The following is a 7,500-nucleotide window of genomic DNA, read 5'->3' as shown; positions in this document are numbered from 1 at the left end:
TTAAATTTGTTTACGGGAAATGTTTTGATTATGCGAATAAAGCCCCTATTCCATTATGTCAGCCACAATGTAATGAGGCTGACTGGTTAACCAGGTTTTTGGGGTTACATCGAGCTGTGCCGAGAATATAATGCAGGATAAATATAACAATGATAACAATAATCCTTGGATGCAATTCATAAACGCTACTCGCGTTTCCACGACTTACATGTCTCCTTTGATCACCGATCAAAAGAGATACACATCCGTCTGTTGTACATCCATCAATGTTTTATCGTCTGAAGAAATGAATCCATGAAGGTGATCAACCCGATGCTCACGGATACTACGTACGACACTGTAATCATCCCAGGAATACGGACTGTGGTCTTCAGAGACATGGGATTTGTGGAAACGCGCGTAGTGATGCATAAAATGTTTATAAATTCCATCCGAAGATTATTGCTTGTCCTCATGCCAAGTTACAAATAAAGGCAATTACATATTTATAAAGATTTTACACGGTAAAGACTGACAGTGACTTCGAAATTTTAGCTTGCTCGCCTTCGTCAAACTGTCCGCGTGCATGTGCGTGTGACTTTTAAGTTCACTGTTTCGATACTAGTCGGAGACATCTCTGGCTAATGGTATACCTTGTCAGAGGAATTATGTAGATGGAGACTACAAAGAAACTTGTACCAGTAATTCAATAGGCAAGCCATGCCGCTCTCACTGTGTCACATTGATTGTGCCCCAGAATTTCATTAAAAGTATTCGTCTCTATGGAATACTCGGTCAGTTATACACAAATTCAATGAGGATCTGGTTGTGTTGCTTGAGTAACTTGAATACTCATCGTCGAAAACGATGGAGATCCATTTCCTAAATTTCCATTTTTTTAACCCATGCGGATATATTTATTGAACACTGATTGTTCTAATTAATTAACCTACTTGATTTATCTTTAGTGCTTTTAACAATTCCATTTTATAATTTGCCTCAACAAAATATCACTAAATCTTATTACTTTTCTTTCTAATATTCTATTTCCAATGTTGCTGTTGTTGTTGTTGTTGTTGTTGTTGCTGTTGCTGTTCTTCTTCTTCTTCTTCTTCTCCTTCTTCTTCTTCTTCTTCTTCTTTTTCTTCTACTTCTTCTTCTTCTACTTCTTCTTCTTCCCCTTCTTCTTCCTATTCTTCTTCTTCTTCCTTTTTCTTCTTTTATTCTTCTTCTTCTTCTTCTTCTTCCCTTCTTCCCCTTCTTTTTCTTCTTCTTCTTCTTCTTCTTCTTCTTCTTCTTCTTCTTCTTCTTCTTCCCCTTCTTCTTTTTCTTCTTCTTCTTCTTCTTCTTCTTGCTGTTGCTATTGTTTTATTACTACAGCTATCTATTGTTTTCGTTTTGTTATTGTTAAAGTTATCCTTACTATTGATGTTTTCGTTGTCGACGTTGATGTAGTTGATGCTGCTGCTGCTGATGATGATGATGATGATAGTGCTGTAACAGTAATACTATATGTTCTCTAACAAAAATTCGTTGCCATTGTTGAGAAATCAATATCAGAGCCCAAGAAGGTGGCAAACTAACAGAATCGTTCACTGTGCCGAGCTAAACGCTTTGCGGTATTTCGTTCGTCTATACCGTCTGAGTTCAAATTCCGCCAGGATCGACTTTCGTCGGGGTCGGTAAAATAAATACCATTTGAGTACCGAGATCGGTTTAATCGATTTGACCCCTCCCCCATCCCTTCGAAATTGCTGGCCTTGTGCCAAAATTTGAAACCTGTATCATAAAACCAAGAATCGATGTTTCTCCTCGATATAGACATACGTGTGTATGTTTGTGTGTGTGTGTGTGTGTGTGCTTGTGTGCGCGTTTTTGTGTATGTGTATGTGTGTGTGTGTGTGCTTGTGTGCGCGTTTTGTGTATGTGTGTGCGTGTATGTATGTGTGTGTGTGTTTGTGCACAGCATTGTTTAGCAGCATTTCGTCCGTCTTCATATTCCGAGTTCAAATTCTGCTGATGTCGACTTTGCATTTCATCCTTTCGGGGTCGATAAATTAAGTACCAGGGAAACACTGGGGTTGACGTAATCGACTAGTCTCCTCCCCACAAATTTCAGGCGGTGTGCCTTCAGTAGAAACGATTATTATTATTATCATCATCATCATCATCATCATCATCAGCAGCAGCAGCAGCAGCAGCAGCAGTAGTAGTAGTAGTAGTAGTAGTAGTAGTAGTAGTAGTAGTAGTAGTAGTAGTAGCAGCAGAGGTTGCTCTTAGTGCTTTATTATAGAGACACACCGTGTGAGTTTCAAAAGTTTTGGTGGAAATGAGATTCTGTGATGCTCATCGTGTTTTTCTCCAAGTCTTTAGAAATATTGCCATGACCGATATTTCATAGTAAACAGATCGCAGGCTTCAGCTCTCTCCAGGGGTTCGATTCGTGACCAGAGTGTTTGCATCAATTTGTAGTCTCCCAGATAATGGCTGCGCGAACTGGAGACACGCACCAATATAGGGATGTCCGACCATCAAAGAGAAGAACCGGCAATCAGAAATCAAAAGGAATACGTGAGCTGCACTCACCATGGGACCACACAGCGTCGAATATAAGAACGACTGAGTGAAAACTAATAACAGTTGTTGTTGTTGTTGATTAGCCTCTGGTCAACCTGGATCGAGCTGACCACTGTTAAAACGCATTCAAGAAGTGATCATCCATCGCCTTTCACATCATCTAAAATGTCCTCCTCCTCTCTGAAGACAGTAGGGTGTGATTTGAGGGTAATTAATCTCCTATTTCTAAAAGGCTAGGTTAAGACGCTGAAGATAATTACAATGGTTTGGAATATTAGCTCAAAGTCAGAAATTTGTTTGCAAGGTAATAGTCTCCGTATATGACTGGTACTATATTTTTATCGATCCCAAGAATGGAAACATTTGTTGTAGGAGGTCGGGATTCTTAAACTTAGACTTGTAAACTTTAGAGACAAGTAAATATGAAAAGTTAATTTTTTGTCGACGCGCCGATAAGGTCAGTCCAGCACAGTTTTGATAGAAATTGTGATAATTTATTTATATATATATAGCATAAAAACAGAAAAGCATAAAATTTCACGTATAGTTTATACTTAATTTATGGTCAACAACTGTTTTCTTACGATAAACACTTCCAAATATCTACTTAGGTAATTGCGATACATAATTAATTAAAATTATATAGATTCAACTTCAATTAATTTATTTTATATATTACAATAATGTAATTATAGGTTTAGTGTGTTTATCTTAATGAAACAGCTGTTGATCATAATATAGGAACCATATGTAAAATTTATGCTTTCGTGCTAGATATATTGCTCTTAAAGATCGTTTTAACTGATTCTGTATAGACATAGAAGTCAGTTCCACTTGGATTTACTGCAATATAATTACATATTAGTGTTTAAAGGCCTTTAATTATTTGCGGTCTTAATTACCGTTGATTTATTATCTGATATTTATTCATCAGTTCTCCACATGTTTAATTGTTTATATCGACAAAAGACGACAGGTTTATATAAGTAAAGGATGACAGGAAGTGAATCGAACCATTGATCGATATACTAGAAAAACATGTAGAGGAAAAACTGATACTGACAGAATTTATTTATTTGTTTTATATTTGTTAATTTTTCATTTCACAGTTGAAGAAGGGTGTTTTCGCTTAGACAGTTTCAACCGGTCGAGAAGGACAATTACTGGTTTATCATCTTTCCACAAATAAAAAACAAGGGAGTATTTGCAAGTCGGTGTTGAACAAGTATTTCAATGGTTTACATTCATAAACTATTTTTTCCTAATTCGTCGATATACTTCAGCAAAAGATATACGCATTCTTCAAACATTCATGCATACATATATACATGCTCAAATATATATATATATATATATATATATATATATATTCACATACAGTCATTCATATATACATACATATACATACATGAACTAACATACGCACATGCATAATGTATATTAATACATATACATACACGTACATGAATATGCACACATAGGTAATACATGCGTATACAACCACACACGCATGCACCCATATACACATAAACACATACACATGCATACATATATTCTTTTATTTGTTTCAGTCAATTGACTGCGGCCATGCTGGAGCACCGCCTTCAGTCGAGCAAATCGGCCCCAGGACTTATTCTTTGTAAGCCTATTACGTATTCTATCGGTTACTTTTGTCGAATCGCTATGTTACGGGGACGTAAACACACCATCATCGGTTGTCAAGCGATGGTGGTGAGAACAAACACAGACACACAAACACACACACAGACACACACATACGCATATACATATATATATATACATACATATATATATTATATATATATATATATATATATAGCTTCAACCGTGTTTTCTGACGTGAATTTGCTACCCAGGTATCGGTTAACCGAATTATCCATACCAGGATAATTCATTCACCTTCCTAATTATATATATATATATAAATATACGAGGGGCTTCTTTCAGTTTCCGCTTACCAAATCCACTCACAAGGCTTTAGTCGAGGTTATAGTAGAAGACACTTGGCCAAGGTGCCATGCAGAGGGACTGAACCCGGAACCATGTGGTTGGTAAGCAAGCTTCTTACCACACAGCCATTCCTGCGCCAAAAAGGTATACTGTTCTATATTTTAGAGATGAAGAATTCTGTACATTATTTACATTGGACGGATTTGTGTCAACGTCTTTGTTATTATCACGTTTCGGCTGACTTACTCTCCAGCCTTCATCAGGTATCCTGGGAGAATTTTGAACCCAACCTCGGATTCTCACCCCTTAGGTACTTTTTGCTGATGTTATTATCATTATTATTATTATCATTAATATTATTATTATTATTATTATCATTATCATTATTATTATTATTATTATCATTATCATTATTATTATTATTATTATTATTATTATTATTATTATTATTATTATATGCCCGTGGGCATATGAATACATACATACATACACATGCATGCATACATAATGGTAACCAGAAATCTTTAAAACGTATATCTCTTAATGTAGCCGTCAACCCACTACCTGCTCTCCTAAACCGACCAACCTAATGAATCCCTTGTTTCTTTTCACGACAAACATTTTAAATGACAATAACACATATTTGACGAAGAATTTGTTCTGTTCCAATAGTCTCCTTCCGCAGCACACAACCATTCAACCAGCCATAGAGAACTAAACCTATTCATTGTTTACCATTTCGCTAATCGCATTCACTGTCGAACATCATCAGTTCATAGACATGTTTACATAGCTTGGCATTGTTCTTTGAAGAATTCGTCTCATCGATAAAGAGCAGAATTACCAAAATCAGCATTATCTTCGTTAGACTTTGCTATAATGTCTGTGGATGAAGGACCACATCTTCTAAACTAAGTTGAGAACCTCCCGAGTCATTGGTCCGGCTGATTGCCAGTGAAAAGTAGAGGGACACATCGAAAACTCGATAGATTGTTACCTGAACTGTTTGAGTAACTTGCTGGACATTTGTTGGCAAGAAAATGTCTCAGACATGGAAGTTCTCAATCGCACCATCATTGCCTAATATCTATTTTTCTCAGTCTGATCACATTACCAGAATGGATGAAGAATAAATTTCAAAACGTATTTTCTAAAATGAAATGGCAGCGAAAATACATGATCGGCGGGCAGTACAAAGAATGCAAGAACATTTTCAAGAGACTTCTAAAAGACTTTTTACATCAAGCCAGATGTATAGGAGATTGAAAGATTGAAGCAGTGCTGTTTCATGAAGGGAAATACCATAGCGTCTAAGACAGAAGCAGAGGAACTGATCAGAAGAGAGAATTAAGATAGTCAGAGGTGCCAGCACTTTGGTAAAATAAAGATTTGTGAGCTTTTGCTGGATATACTTGAGTGACGTCTTAGATATTTTGTCATATGATTGGATGAGCGATATGTGTATGTGAGTGTCTGTGTGTAAAAGAAAGAGGGGTTTTATATATACAGGGTTAATGATATTTTATCATGTATGTATAATATATATATAATATATATCTATATATATATATATATATATGAGTTACTAATATTTTCTTGATTCTCTCCATCTTCTTCTCCTCCATAATCTATCGCGAAAATGTTCTACATAAGAACTGTACTTTTTATAACCATAACTATAGATGGCCATTTATAATATTCGTTTGATAATATCGTCAGATTCAAGACACACTGCGTTTGAAACGACATACATACATGCATACATACATGCATACATACATGCATGCATACATACATGCATACATACATACATACATACATACATACATACATACACACACACATACATACATACATACATGCATGCATGCATGCATACATACATACATGCATACATGAATACACACATACATACATACATACATACGTACATACATACATACATACACGGTCGCAAACTGCGTTATAAAACTGGAATTTTTGTAGAAGTTTTCTCCTGGTATGTTCACCATTACACATTATTTTTCAGAAAATCGGGAACATATCAACCACACCCCCTTAAAATTAATAATAAAAACAAAATGACGCCGAAAACTTCCGCCTGTTTTTCATATAAGAAAGAAAAAATATGTATGTGTAGTACACACACACACACACACACACACACACATACACATACACCACCACCCATATATATATATATATATATATATATATATATATATATTATATATATATATATATATGTATATGTATATCCTATTTTTCTTTTATCAAGGAATTTTCTAACACATTCTAGATGACATATTATTTTATCGTTGCCATATTTTTATTCTGCTTTTGTAGCAGACTTCTTTTAGGAAATCAAATCTCTAACGAACAGATAATCTTTCCTTCATATCTCAAATACAGAAATCCGCACCATTTTTTCTTCTTTTCTTCTTTTGGTGTTTATTTCGTATAAAATACAGTACTCTCACTGAGTTACTTAGAATAAAGGAAATTCCCTTTCATACACACACACACACACTAACATGTATATATATATATATATATATATTTCTGAATGTATGTCTGTATATCAGAGCACCATCTCGTTTTCATTGGTATATTCTACTCCCTCCACATTTTTATTTTTTGTTTTTCTCTCACACTCTCCCTACCCCGTCACTCCCTTTCTTTGTGTCTTTGCCTATTGTCTCTCCCCTACACCACCACATCTGTCATTTATACATACATACATATACATACATATCTATATTATATCATATATACTTATAGTCACTAAATACACACATGTATATATATATATATTTATATATATATATACATATACATATATATATATATTACAAATAATATATGTATATCATATACTACATATATATATATATATATATACATATATTACAAATAATATAAATATATATACACACACACACAGGCATATATTATATGCATTTATATATTTAT

This window comes from Octopus sinensis, unplaced genomic scaffold (genome assembly GCF_006345805.1).
Source record: "Octopus sinensis unplaced genomic scaffold, ASM634580v1 Contig10559, whole genome shotgun sequence".
NCBI classification, from domain to species: domain Eukaryota; kingdom Metazoa; phylum Mollusca; class Cephalopoda; order Octopoda; family Octopodidae; genus Octopus; species Octopus sinensis.
Note: the sequence above shows the minus strand (reverse complement) of the source record.